The 14,078-nt window shown below is 38.0% G+C and overlaps 1 pseudogene; it reads right to left on the reverse strand.

Annotated features, from left to right (window-relative positions):
* Positions 1-787: 787 nt before the first annotated feature.
* LOC119513543 overlaps positions 788-14,078 on the reverse strand; it is a 59,217-nt pseudogene continuing 45,926 nt past the window's right edge.

The following is a 14,078-nucleotide window of genomic DNA, read 5'->3' on the forward strand; positions in this document are numbered from 1 at the left end:
TGGATTTGAGTAAGCCAATCACTGCTCTATTTCAGCTGTAAACATGAGATCTGGGCTAACAAGTACAGCCAATAAGGCCTCCTGGGCTCTTTCAAGGTGCTTGGTTATCCTAACAAAGTCTTGGGGGTGGGGGGTGGGGGGTATTCCTGTGCTACAGGAAGGACTCCTGTTGAGTCTCATGAAAAGAATACCTAATTTTAACCATCTAATGAGCTTGGTGGGGTGAGCCAAGCTTGTAACTATTTTCATAGACTTAGAGCTAATGAAAGCCAAGTTGTGAGCTGATTTTTATCAGTGGGAAGCTCTGCTCTTAGCTTGTCTAAAGGATGGGAGAGAAATGTATAATGGCTTTTGCCTTCAGGCTAGCTTTTCACTTAAGTAAAGGTCGTCTTTGTGCCCACAGGGATTCCTACAGAACTATTATATATGGAGGCTTTCTTAAAGTAAGATTATTTTTAGGTTCACAAACAACTGCTTAGAAAGAGAATATTTTAGTCAAATCTTTTTATTTGGATACAGACGCATGGAAACTTACTTAGTTTTATCCCCATCTCTTCATATCCAACTCTGTTTTATTATTATTTTTTCATTTGTAAAGAATGACCTTTACAAATATTCTAGAGAAAAGCATTCAAGGAGTAGATGCTTCAAGCGTGTCTAAGAAAGTGACTTCACACCAGCGTCTGGTCCTGCTGTCCCTATCCTGGAGTTGGTGAGGTTGAATGTTCGTGCTGCTGACCCAGCTCCCCAGCTGGGTAACGCTGCATCTGTAACATTCTCCTGTGTCTTAGGAGCTCAGGAGGCTCTCTTCTTTCAAGTGGTACAGGTGACAAAACTGTTGGATATTTTGAATAATTATACTTCCATATGCTAATGTGGCTGGCAAATCTGCAGCTTCAATTAAAACAAAAAATAGATTGTCCTCTGTAACGACTCTTTCCTATTTGGGGATCCAGAGGTACTTTGCCAAGTACAGAGATCTTGGTAGTGGGATCTGAGAGCTGAAGTTGCTTTACATTTAGGGCAGATGAAGCTGTTCAGGTTCTCCACCACCCTGGTGATGAGCAGCTTTACCTTGTGCTAAAAGCTGATTTTTTCCCGGATGTACGTCTAGAGGAGTGGTGATGATCACCGCTTCATCCTTGGTGCTGAGAGTTACTTGAGGAGAGGTGTTCGTTGGCTGTCCCTGGCAGGGTGTCCACAAGGAGGTCGTGAACTTCTCCCTGAGGCAGGCTAGAGGAGGGCACTCTGGGCTGGTCAGGGGCGTCAGTCAGTTCAAATAGCGGGTCAGCAGACGGAGAACGAGAAGGAGGGGCTGAGCAAAAGGAGGACCAAACCTAACTTCTCAGAACCAGCTGAGACAGACAGGCAGAGGGAGAAAGGAGAGGCTGAGTAGAAAGAACCAAACCCTAATTCTCAGAATCAGCTGAGATAGACAGGCAGAGGGAAAAAGGAGGGGTTAAGCGGGGGTCGAGGTGGGGGTGGGGGGCGGAGAATGGGAATTTCCACCTCCAACCCTGGCCTAAAGCAAAGCAACAGGCTAACATATAAAGCCTGGGCATAGCTCAGCCGGTGCGTCCCCTCTCTTGGGCGGGCTCTCAAGCGTGTGTTCCTTCTTACCAACCTTTGTTATTTCCCTATGTGTGCCGGCTTTTCAAATAAACTTTACTGCTTGCTACTATTCCTCTTGTCCCTGAATTCTTTCTTGAGACAAGTAAACGAGCCTGCACCAGAGCTTACCTTGGGTGCCAACAGGGCTCCAGCAACATCCCCAGACTGTTTTGAGAAGAAACTACTTACTTAGGCCATTTTTCTTTCATCTCCTCCAGATAATGGCATCATGGGAACTGCTGAGCAAAAAACCCACTGGCAGTATGGATGAGTAGAAAAATGGGGATAAAAACTAAAGGACAAGTGGGGTGGGATGGGGGGATGACTTGGGTGTTCTTTTTTCACTTTTATTTTTTATCCTTGTTCTGTTTCTTTCTGATGTAAGGAAAATGTTCAGAGATAGATTGTGGTGATGAACGCATAACTATGTTATCATACTGTGGACAGTGGATTGTATAACATGGATGATTGTATGGTGTGCGAATGTATTTCAATAAAACTGAATTTAATAAAAAAAACAACAACAACAACAAAAAACCCACTGGCATCACCTTGAAGTTGTCTTCCATTTACACTGGAAACCAGCTCGAGCCACCCTGGAGAACATGTTCTCTCTCCAGTCCCAATATGTTAGAAATTGAAGGTCCACATATATCAATGTCTAGAAGAGTAACCTGTGCACTCTTATCTTCTGCCAGGCCATGGCGAGGTGGGCACTGAATGTGCTCTTTCCAACGCTGCCATTTTCAGACAACAAGATTTTACAATTCAGGGTTTCAATTTGCTGTTTGATTTTCTCTATGGGCAGGTCTCCAGAGAGTGCTGGCTCACAGCCACCGGTTGGGCACCCCTGACCTGAGGCCCCTCCGCCCACTAGTATGCTGCAGGTTGGTCAGTCCTGCTCGCTTTGCCGCAGATGCAGTCGCTGGTGTGTATGTGTGTGTGTGTGTGTGTGTGTGTTTCAACTGATCTTAGCTAAATTAATGGGTTTCAAAGACACAGCTTTCATTCATAAATGTGAAACATATTCAGTTGCTTTTAGCTTTCACTGTAACATATTATCCAATTTATGATACATAAATTATTTCTTTCTGCCCTTTGTTGTGAGTTATTTAATATCCAATTGGTACAAATTGGAACCATGGAGTTTCCATGAAAAATAACCATTGCCTCTCTGTGGGTATTGGCATTAAATTTAGTAATATTAACAGCATAATAACAACAGGGACAATCAGAATTATTTTGAGCAAACCATTATCCAACAAGACACTGTGGGATTGAGCCATTTTAGTAGCATTAAATACCTGTCATTTTATTTGCATCACTTTTCAGTGGGTGGTTGATTGGAATTAGTGGGTAGATTAGTCTTTTTATGGAAATGCTTATATGCATTCAAAAAGTACACCCTAAATGACTGTCTGAGTCCTACACTCATTTATATTTAATAGTTATTAAGATGGTTGTCTCTATTGTTTAAGGGAGAAACAACTAGGAGTAGGATGCACTTCAGAGAGTTTTTGGTTCAAAAGATGAATTGGTCACTTACGTTTTTTTCCTCCCTGTTTCTCCCTCCTAAAACCCCAGTAAATGGTAAAAAAAAGATACAAAGGACAATTAAAAATGGAAAGGATACTCTCAGGTGAGAAATGGCTAAAGCAATTTTATGGCAGAAAAAAAAGCAGCTGAAGGAAAGGTGATAGAGTAGAGAATTGACCCAGAGAGGAGCCTACTTGCCCGGTGGAATCCAAACAGCTCAGGATTCAGAAAAAGCAGGTGTGAAGGGAGGTCAACCAGAGAGAGTGCTAATTAAAAGTCTGCCTTATGGGTTGAATTGCACACCCCAAAAAAGCAACATTGAAGTCCTAATTCCCAGTATCTCAAAATACGACCTTATTTGGAAATAGTGTCATTGCAGATGGAATTAGGCAAGTTAACATGAATTCACACTGGAGTAGGGTGGATACTTAATCCAAAAAGACTGTCGTTATAAGGAGAGAGGAGATACAGATAGACCCAGAGAGAGAAGATGGCAATGTGATGACAGAGGCACAGATTGAGTTATGCCACAACCCATGGAGCTCAAGGATTGTTGGCCACAACCAGAAGCCTGGAGAGAATGATGGGATGGATTCTTTCCCACAGACTTCAGAGGGAGATGGTTCTGAATGGCACCTGGGTTTTGGCACTTCTAGCTTCCAGAACTGTGAGACAATTGATTTCTGATGCTTTAAGCTGCCCTGTATATGGCAGGCCAGGAAACTAGCACAGTTTGATTATAGAACCTTTGGACTCCATCACCACCACCAAGCCCGTGCATGGAACATCTGGTAGTTAGGTTTCTTCACAGGACGAAAGAAATTAAATGAGCTGTTTGAGGAGAACTAATGCATCTAATGTGAACATTAGAACACCAGAGAAAAGCTCTGGCATTAGGGGTTCCCAATGTGATAGTGGGTCCTGGCAGTTGACAGAGTCTGCTCATAAATATAGTGCTCTTAAGTAGTGTTTTAGAATCTCATTGTTCATTACAAAGCTAAAAATCATCATTTTAGGAAATGAAAGACCAGAATAAACATCTAGAAAAAATGCACCCTGGAAAATAAATAAATAAATAAATAAATAAATAATAAAACCTCCAAAAAGATAAATCCTTCTAATTTGAACACAAAGAGATTTGAAAAGAAATTGAAAAAAAAAAAAAAAAAAATCTGTAAGATGTTAGACAAATAAATAATCAGAAATTTAGATATCTCTTGGAAAATAAAAATATGACACTGAAATATGAAATTCAATTGGTGTTGAGATTTAAATACTACCCCAGATCATAGAATGACAAAAAGAGGTATAAAATATGTGAGAAAATGTGACACAGAAGATCAATCTAATATATCCACCAATCTAGTTAAGAGAAGTTGCAGAAATATAGAATGGTAATCTGAGGGCACACAATTTATCAGAGGAATAATACAAGAGCATTCTTGAGCGAAAGCATCCATGTCTTCAGATTAAAGAACCCACAGAGTACTTAGCATGATTAATGTATAAGGACTCATACCCAACTACGTCACTGTGAAATTTCATAATCCCAAGGAAAAAGAAAAGCTTCTGAAAGCTTCCTGAGAGAACCATCATATCGTCTACAAAGGAATACTATTAAATTGGTGTCAGGTTTCTCATAAGCAAAATTAATGACACAGGAGGTAAGAAAGAGTTCCCCTTGTTTCACTTCTCCTGAATCTAGAACTAAACATATGCAATCAAACTATCAACAAGTATGAGAGAAAATAAAGGTATTTTCAGATATGCAAGGACACAGAAAGTTTTACATCTTTCATTCTTAGGAAATTACTTGAGGATGGACTACAGAAAACAAGGTAGAAACCCAAAAACAAACAAACAAACAAAAAAGACAAAGACATTTTATCTAAGAAACAATGAACCCAATCCAATTGGACAGTGAAGGAAAGATCCAGGTGACAGCATGGAGAAGGCCAAGAAATCAACTAGCCAAAATCTCTGCAGAAAGAAGGTCCAGGTAGGAGGTCTGCCGGAAATGGGAATCAATCAAATAAACTGAATAATTGAAAAGCTGAAACAACTTGAAAATATGGAGTTCCCTAGGGAAGAGTCATTGAAACCCTTCTCTTCTTTTTCTGTACTCTTTCTGTAGGTCATCTATGTACCTGACCATTTATATAACCGACTGCTTACTCAAAATCTACAAAAGTGTCTAAAAGTCACCTTGTAAGTAAAATGCCCCCAACTGAACTTGTCATCACCACTCCTTTTCCCCTCCAGAAATACGAACACAAAAAACAAGCAACAACAAAAAACAACCACCACCCTGCTTCTTTCCTAGTCTTTCCCAGCTCTATAAATGACAGCTACATTCTACCAAAATCTATAGACTTTGGAGTAATCCTTACCTCTTTCTTTTTTCTCCACATCTCTCTTCTAATACATCAGAAAATAGTATTGGCCCTATGTTAATGTACCCAGCTTCCTTCCTGATCAAAGTCACCAGAATCTTTCACTGAATCCTTGCAGTATCTTCCTAACATAAATCAGATTATATCACTCTATTGTTTAATATTTTCCCAAGGCTCCCCATATTGCTTAGATTAAAATCCAAAACCCACAAGACACTTTCTGATCTAATCTTCTGTTACCTGTCTGACCTTAGTTCCTCTCACTTTCACCCTTTTCATTCTCCTTAACCAAACTGCCTTCCCTTCTGTTCCTTGTGCTCGCAAATCCCTGTCTCCATAGGGCCTTTGCACTTGCTGTTTCTTTTGCCTTGACTTCTCTTCCCATCAATAGCCACATGATCTTTTCCCTCACCTCCATCAGGATAATTTTAATTGTTATTTTATCATAGAAGGCTTTCCAGGCCACCTGATTTAATAGCAATTCTTGCTATTCTCTTACTCCCAGTTATTTTCTTCACAATACATCACGACCTAACATACTAATATAGTTATTATATATTTGTTTGTTAACCCTGCCCCTCCCAACACACACACACACTACAACATAAGATCCATGAAAGCAGGGGCTTAATTTAATTAAGTGCTTGTCCCCCAGAACCTATAACACTGTTTGGTCTATAGTTGGTGCCCACTAAATATTTATTGGATGGACAAATGAAAGATCAGTAAAGGAATTTACTGATGTAAGAAACGTAAGAAAAGGAGAAGCCATTCACACTTGGCTGCAGGAAAATTCACTTTAAGTACTACAGGATTTCTGTTATTAAATCTGTGAATGGAACATAATTGCTGTAAACTCCTTGGCTCTGAAAGGAACAATATTTACATGACCTTAATGCTATAAATGATGATTAATGCTTTTCAGAAGGCTCAATGCACAGACAAATAACAAAAGACTTTCTTATATAAAAAAACAAATCTAAATGAAACCAACTTGGACAATATAAAAGTAAAGCTAGAATGTGAGAAGTGTTTTGAAAGAAGTTGAGAAAGAAAGGTAGAGGAAAGTGTGGATGGGCTAATGTCATTGTTTTCAAAATTTAGACTTAAGAGCTACTGCTATGGGGTAGAAATGGAGGTTAAAAATACTGTTTGAAATTGCAAGGGCGACCGGTGGAAAAACTGAGAATAGTGTTTTAACTATTTGGGGGGAATTAAGGAGAGGGAAATTGGGAAGTTGTTTAAAAGCATTAAACGCTCATCCATCATAGTTTGACGTAAGAGATAGTGTTTAAAGTAGGTAAGTCAAAATAGCAATATAAGTATTCTATTTAGAGGGAGGTGGTAAACACCAGGAGAACAAATCCAGAAATGGTTAAATGTGGAGCCTCTGGGAAGTAGAACTAGGGCAAGGAGGGGTTAAGCAAGGGGAATATTGTTCTCTGTTATTATCTGCCTGTCTTTACATTTTAAGCAATATGCTTCTGTTAATTTGATAAATTAAAAACAGAACTTTATTTTTAAGAAGCTTTCTGTAAGAAGAGAATCATCTGATGGAAAACATATGAGATGGTCACTCAAGATCCTAAGAAAGGTCAGATTTTAGGGAATCCGCTGCTAACTTTCTAGGTGGCCAGAGGTGAGTTATTGAATGATATAAAGCCTACTTCCTCAACTGCAAAAGTCTCAGAACTTTTTCCAACTCTATGATTTTCTGTGGTTCTATGATTTTTTTTTCCTTAACTTTGGGAAGCTGCATAGCTCCTGCACATATTCTGAAGGAAACCCCCAAAGTAAAAAAAATAACCAGCACTTTGGTAATTGCAAAGCAAACCCTGCTCATTCTTTGATACTCCCTTTACAGCTGTAATACATAGCAGAGGACAGACATTTTTGACAAAGTTGTGTTTTTTCTTTTTTCTTTTTTTAAATGCAATTTTATTGAGATATATTCACATACCATACAATCATCCATAGTGTACAATCAGTGGTTCACAGTATCATCATATAGCTGTGCATTCATCACCACAATTTTTGAACATTTTCATTTCTCCAAAAAATATAAAAATAAGAATAAAAATTAAGATAAAGGTAAAAAAGAACACCCAAAACATTGCACACCCCCTATACGTCTATTTATTCATTTACTTTTTGTCTCCATTTTTCTACTTAGCTCACCATACACTGGATACAGGGAGTGTGAACCGCAAGGTTTTCATAATCACACAGTCACACTGTATAAGCTATATAATTATACAATTGTCTTCAAGAATCAAGGCTACTGAATTGCAGTTCAACAGTTTCAGGTAATTCCTTTTAGCTGTTCTAATACACTAAAAACTAAAAAGGGATATCTGTATAATGCATGAGAATAACAATATTTCCACATTGTTTCCCCAGTCCCTCAAGGAGATTTTGCAAATAATTTTTTATTCTCTGCCCAAATTACTCTGGGATATATTGGGGCTTCACACTAACCTGCACAAACAAACCATATCTCACTCCCTATTCAAGGTTCCATGTAATTATGGTGTTTGAATAAACTGACAATATAAGTTAAATGATATGGTATGCTACAGAAAATATAGATTTTGCATAAAAAAACCTCTTCCTTTGGTCTCATACATTGAAGTTTTAAAACACAATCAATATCATCATTTACCCTTTAGTCTGATTTACTTTATTCCTAACCAAGTCCATTTCATTCATATCTCTTATTGAAGTCTGATCCCTTTTTCAGCTTCTTAAACTGTATGGGGTAATGCTGACATTCATAGCTGTTGAATTCTGGCTCTAAGTGTCAGGTGTCACACAAATACCTGAAGTTACAGGGACCAACCAGGTTATGCACAAAAAGCTCAGCATCTCAGAATTTAGAAATAGCCATTACACCTCAGGAATAGATGTGACTGCTGTCAGAGCTTACAATCTAGGAACTTTTACAATAAGCCTTCCCCTGATAACCTATGCTCTTAGATTCAGTTCTCAGAGTTTCCACGTTATAATTAGTCCATAGTTGTGAGGTATTATAATGTTTATCTTTTCATTTGTGGCTTATTTCACTCAACATACTGTCCTCAAGTTCCATACAGCTAGTTGCATGCCTCACAACTTCTTCCTTCTTGCAGCTGCTCAATATTACATTTTATGCATGCATCATAGTTCACCACTCTGTTCATTGGTCAATGCATCCTTATAGGCCACCTCCATCTATCGTAAATTGTGAATACTGTCACCATAAACACCAGTGTGCAAATGTCCATTCGTGCCCCTGTTCTCAGCTCTTCCAAGTGTATACCCAATAATGGGGTGGCAGGACCATATGGCAACCCCATGCTTAGCTTCCTGTGGAACCACTGCACTGCACTCCAGATGGGCTGCACCATTCTACTTCCCCACTAATAGTGAATATTACATCCCTCTCTCCACATTTTCACCAGCACTTGTATCCCTCTGTTTATTTTTTAACAGTTTTATTCATACTCCATACAATCCATCCTAATTAAACAACCAGTGGTTCTTGGTATAATCACACAATTATGCATTCACTACCACATTGAAATGAGGACATTTCCATTTAGCTCTTCATTGTGACCTCAGCTGTTCCACCCATTCCAGACTGGTTTACTGGTCACAGAAGTCCCCCAAACAGTTGTTCCAGACAGTTTCTGGCTATTTACCAGCTTCCCTAGAGGAGTAACTAAATTCCACACCTCACCACTCTGCCATCTTCATGTTTTTTTCTTTTTAAAAAAATAACATTACCCAAGTTCTTTCAGAAATGTAGATCTGTTGTTCATTTGGAGGTGAAAATATGAACCCAGTAGCACAAGCTAATTTCAAGTTTTGGATGGCTAAAATGATAAGTATGTTTGCTTATTTTATAAAAGGCAAAATGTCTTTGACTATGTACCACCACTGTATTAGTTAGAAGTCTCTAGGGAAACAGAATCAACAAGAGATATCTATAAATATCAGATTTTATAAAAGTGTCTCATGCAACTGTGGGTATGCACGACTCCAAATTCTGTAGGGCAGGCAGCAAACTGGCAACTCCAATGAAGATGTTCAATGAACTCCTCAGGCAGCAAACTGGCAACTTTGATGAATGTGTTCCATGAACTCTTTAGGAAACAAACTGGCAGCTTCTATGAACTCATCAGGAAATGCTTCACTGGTTAGGAGAAGAAGAAGTGAAGGTCCTCTATCTGTTTCACTTAAAAGTCTTCAACTGATTGGATTAAATCCAGCTGACTGAATTCTCTCATTGTGGAAGACATGGCCTTTGTTGATGTAATCAGTCACAGCTGCAGCCAATTGAATGATGATTTAATAAACCAGCCTTCTGGTTTATTAACCAGCCACAAATGCCCTTGCAGTAATGGTTAGGCCAGTGCTTGCTTGACCAGATACCTGGACACCATCACCTGGCCAAGTGGACACATGAACTTAACCATCACAACCATACACACAGTATTCTGCAGTTGGCTTTAAAAGACATGCCCTCTATTCTACTAGCGATAATAATGGAGTCAGGCAACACTTACATGTGCACACCTGAAAAGAATTAAGAATTGAGAATTATATTGTGGGAGAGGAGTCAAGATTAGTGTATTTCTGTCTAAGAGCTTTCTTTCTAGTTGCTTGCTGACTTCAGTAGTTAAATGCTTGCTTTTCTGCCAACTCATAAAATAAATTGGAGTTAAACATTCTTCCCTGTGAAACATTTTTTTAGGATGGAAGCTTTCAAACAGCCCTGTGGTTAAGAGACCCTTTTCACACCCAACGGCAGATGTCACACCATGGTCTAGATTCTTTTCCTGTGTGCTGGAAGGTTAAAACTGCACATAAATGCTTTCTTACCTTTCACGCTCCTTCACATCGTTTCTGAAGATAAATGCAATGCATGAAAGGTTAAATCCCCCAAAACTGGTTATGGCTAAGCAGTGTGATGGAACTATGTTGCCTGAAAAGAACGAAATCATTTGAAATAATCAAGCTAAATACATAATATGATTGGTACCAAAAATTACTGAAGTCTCAGTAGTATTCAGCTGTTAATAGATTCTCTTTTAATCTGGCCCTTCAATTTATAAGCTGATTACAGAGAGAATGTTCAATTAATTTTAAAGAATATTTATTGCTATGTCCATCATTTGAATGACTAGAATGGATTCCATAATCCTGAGATGAAGAACCACCCTCAGAGACATATCACAAGTGAAAATACTTAAGAGGCTCAGGGTTTTGGTAATTATTACATGTGAGAACTAAATAATCATTTGGAATCTCTCAGAAGAAAAGCATATGAATCTCTCCTACAGGTTATCAGAATGAGTATTTTCATTATTTCTTTTCCAGGCAATCACTATATCTGAGAAATCAGATTAGCAAATGAATGACTTTGAATTTGTAAGGATATTTCAGAACTTTCTATACTCTAAGGGTCTATAATTGAGATATTTACTATTTGATTGCTACTGTAATAGCACATTATAGGTAGTATATATGTCACAAGAGTAGAAGGACATTGATTATTTAAATACTTTATAAACGAAAAAAATCCTATTATATTATTACAGTATGAAGAATGGCATTTGCATAGACAGATAAAATATTCATAAATATGATACAATAAAAACTGTCTTTAAAAAATAATGATACACATGGTGGCAAATCTTCATTTCTCCAAATTGAAACCGGAGATGCCTTCAGTACATTTGTGTCAAGTTATTGACTGAAAAGTCAATATAGGTTTTCCACATAGAGGACATGCTAAGAGGGATTTTTTTTCCCATTTTTTTTTAAATTGAGATTGTTCACATACCATACAATTATACAAAGATCCAAAGTGTACAATCACTTGCCCATGGTACCATCATACAGCTGTACATCCATCATCAAAGTTATTTTTTTTTCAATTTTTAGAACATTTTCATTACTCCAGAAAAGAAAAAAAGACACACAAAAAAAGGAAACTCAAATCCTCCCATACCCCTAACCCCCCCTCCATTATTGATTCATAGTATTGGTGTAGTACATTTGTTACTGTTGATGAAAGACTGTTAAAATATTGCTAACTGTAGTATATAGTTTGCAATAGGTATATATATTTTTCCTATATGCCCCTCTATTATTAACTTCTAGTTACAGTGTCATACATTTGTTCTAGTTCATGAGGGAGATTTCTAATATTTGTACAGTTAAGCATGGACATTGTCCACCACAAGATTCACTGTTTTCTACACTCCCATCTTTTAACCTCCAACTTTACTTCTGGTGATATATGTGACTCTGAGCTTCCCCTTTCCACCACCTTCACACACCATTCAGCACTGTTAGTTATTCTCACAATGTGCTACCATCACCTAAGAGGTATTTTTTATTTTGCTTCTGCCATGTAAAGAGCCTGTCACTCTTTGAGTCTTGTCTCTTATACCACCACAGCCAGTTGAATACTGTGAGAAACCCTACAATCTTGCATTCAAAGAAGTAGCCCTTTTAAATTGTTGAAACTTATTAAATATTGCCCTACAGTATTTCCTAGTGCCCAAAGAGAGCATCTGTTGCGTGGCTTTATCTTGTTTTCCATTCTGTTTTTTTCTCTCTCTTTCTCTTCAGTAAAACAGCATTGCTATTAAAGGTCACACTGTAATGGAAAATTCAAGTAGCCCTTAAAACCCTGTTCACTTTATGGGGATAGAAACAATGACATTATGACCATGTGATGATCTCATTTGTCCACCATTCTACTGAGCACACTTCCAGTTTAACATCAGGGTGGCTGGGGAACAGGGTCATTAGAGATCTCCTGAGTGTGGTCTTAAGTGGTGATCTGCCTGCAAGAAAGGGTAGGAGCAGCCACTGTGCAATGTGGTAGTGGACAATGGTGCTGGGAGAAGTTTTTGTCACTTGATGTCACCCACATAAAATATGTGACTGTTGTCTTCCACCCAACAAAGATATGTATTTTCCCTCAGGGTTTAAGAAGTGAAAATATTGTTTATCTATTTCAATATACTTATTTCTGGAATATAATGTCTCCTTGAATTCATAATAGATTAAAATTGTTTGTCAGCTTGTATTTTTAGTGGGGGTGGTGGTGTGTGATGGAGTTAGGAGAGGATTAAATTTTCCTTGCTGCATATCACAAATATGATAGCCCTTTGTGTTTTTTCCTTTTTACTCATAAAACTCAGTTTTAAATCTTGGTGGAAATCTGGAACTACCTCTGCTGACCCTAAAGTTTTTATAGATTCTCAGACAACAGGAAAAAAGATATTAAGTATAACGTTAGTGCTAATATCTGAAGGTGATTTGAATCGTATATAGTGACTATAGAAATTAAGTGTTTGAGGTTGTTTCCTTAATCAAACCTAATATTGGTGAAGACATACCTTCCAGAAAAATTCAAATATTTATCATTGGTTGGATTAAAGTTCTATCCATTTCTAAAGAAAGAGACAATACAACATGGTATTGTAAATTTTTGACATTTAAAAGTGAGCCTGGCTCTCTCATGAGGCAGGTGTTTTGGAGGGTCCTAGTGGAGGGCTGAGCTCAATGACATAAATTCCTATTTTATAGTCGTAGAAAGCAATGACAGGAAGGCATCCTGAAGATCATGCAATCCTGCATTCTCTTTTAATAGATGAGGAAAACAGAGCCCAGGCAAGTAAAACAATTGATGCAAGATCCTATGGATAGTAGAACAGAAGAGGGCTAAAAAGCAGTCTCCCCATTAGCACTTTCTGGTGTACCATATACTCTGTAAGTGTGCAATTAATATTTGTCTTTGCTCATCTCTATTTTTCGCTACTTTGTTTCCATTTTCCTCTTTTCTTACTCTTCTCAATAACCTCCTACACATCCTTGTCTTGCAAATATCTTCTATTTCCTTTACCCTTTTCACGAACTTTAGAAAGCAAGGCCTTTTAAAGAAGACATGCTGATTATTTCAGGAATAGGCAAAACCAAAGTAAGGCAGTCATTTTATTTTTTATCATTGGCATAAAATACATTACATATAGATATTATGGTTTATAGTAAAATTTCACATATATTTTCTATTTAATCCTCTAAGGTTAGATAATTTTAGAGTATAAGGCCCATGAGGAAGGGGCCTTGACCAATTTTGTTTTCATTGCTGTATCTTTAGTACCTAAAATAGTGCCTGACATAATAATAGCTCAATAAAGCATTTGCTGAATGAATAATATAATCCATCCCTATTTAGAAATGAGTATTTTCTTAAGGATGCATAATTTAATGGAAGAGCCTGGACTCAAACCCTGGACTTTTGATTCTAAATCCAAATTTGCAAGCTGCAAATCAAGACAGTTAGATATCCAAAATATAAAGAGACGATGTGGAACAAAAGCGGGTGTAGCCCCTAGAGAACTTCTTTTGTTGCTCAGATGTGCCCTCTCTCTCTAAGCCCACTCTGCAGGTAAACTCACTTCCCTCCCCTCTATGTGGCACATGACTCCCAGGGGTGTAAAGCCCCCTGGCAAAGTGGGACATGACTCCTGGGGATGA

This window comes from Choloepus didactylus, chromosome 2, assembly GCF_015220235.1.
Source record: "Choloepus didactylus isolate mChoDid1 chromosome 2, mChoDid1.pri, whole genome shotgun sequence".
In the NCBI taxonomy this organism is placed as follows: domain Eukaryota; kingdom Metazoa; phylum Chordata; class Mammalia; order Pilosa; family Megalonychidae; genus Choloepus; species Choloepus didactylus.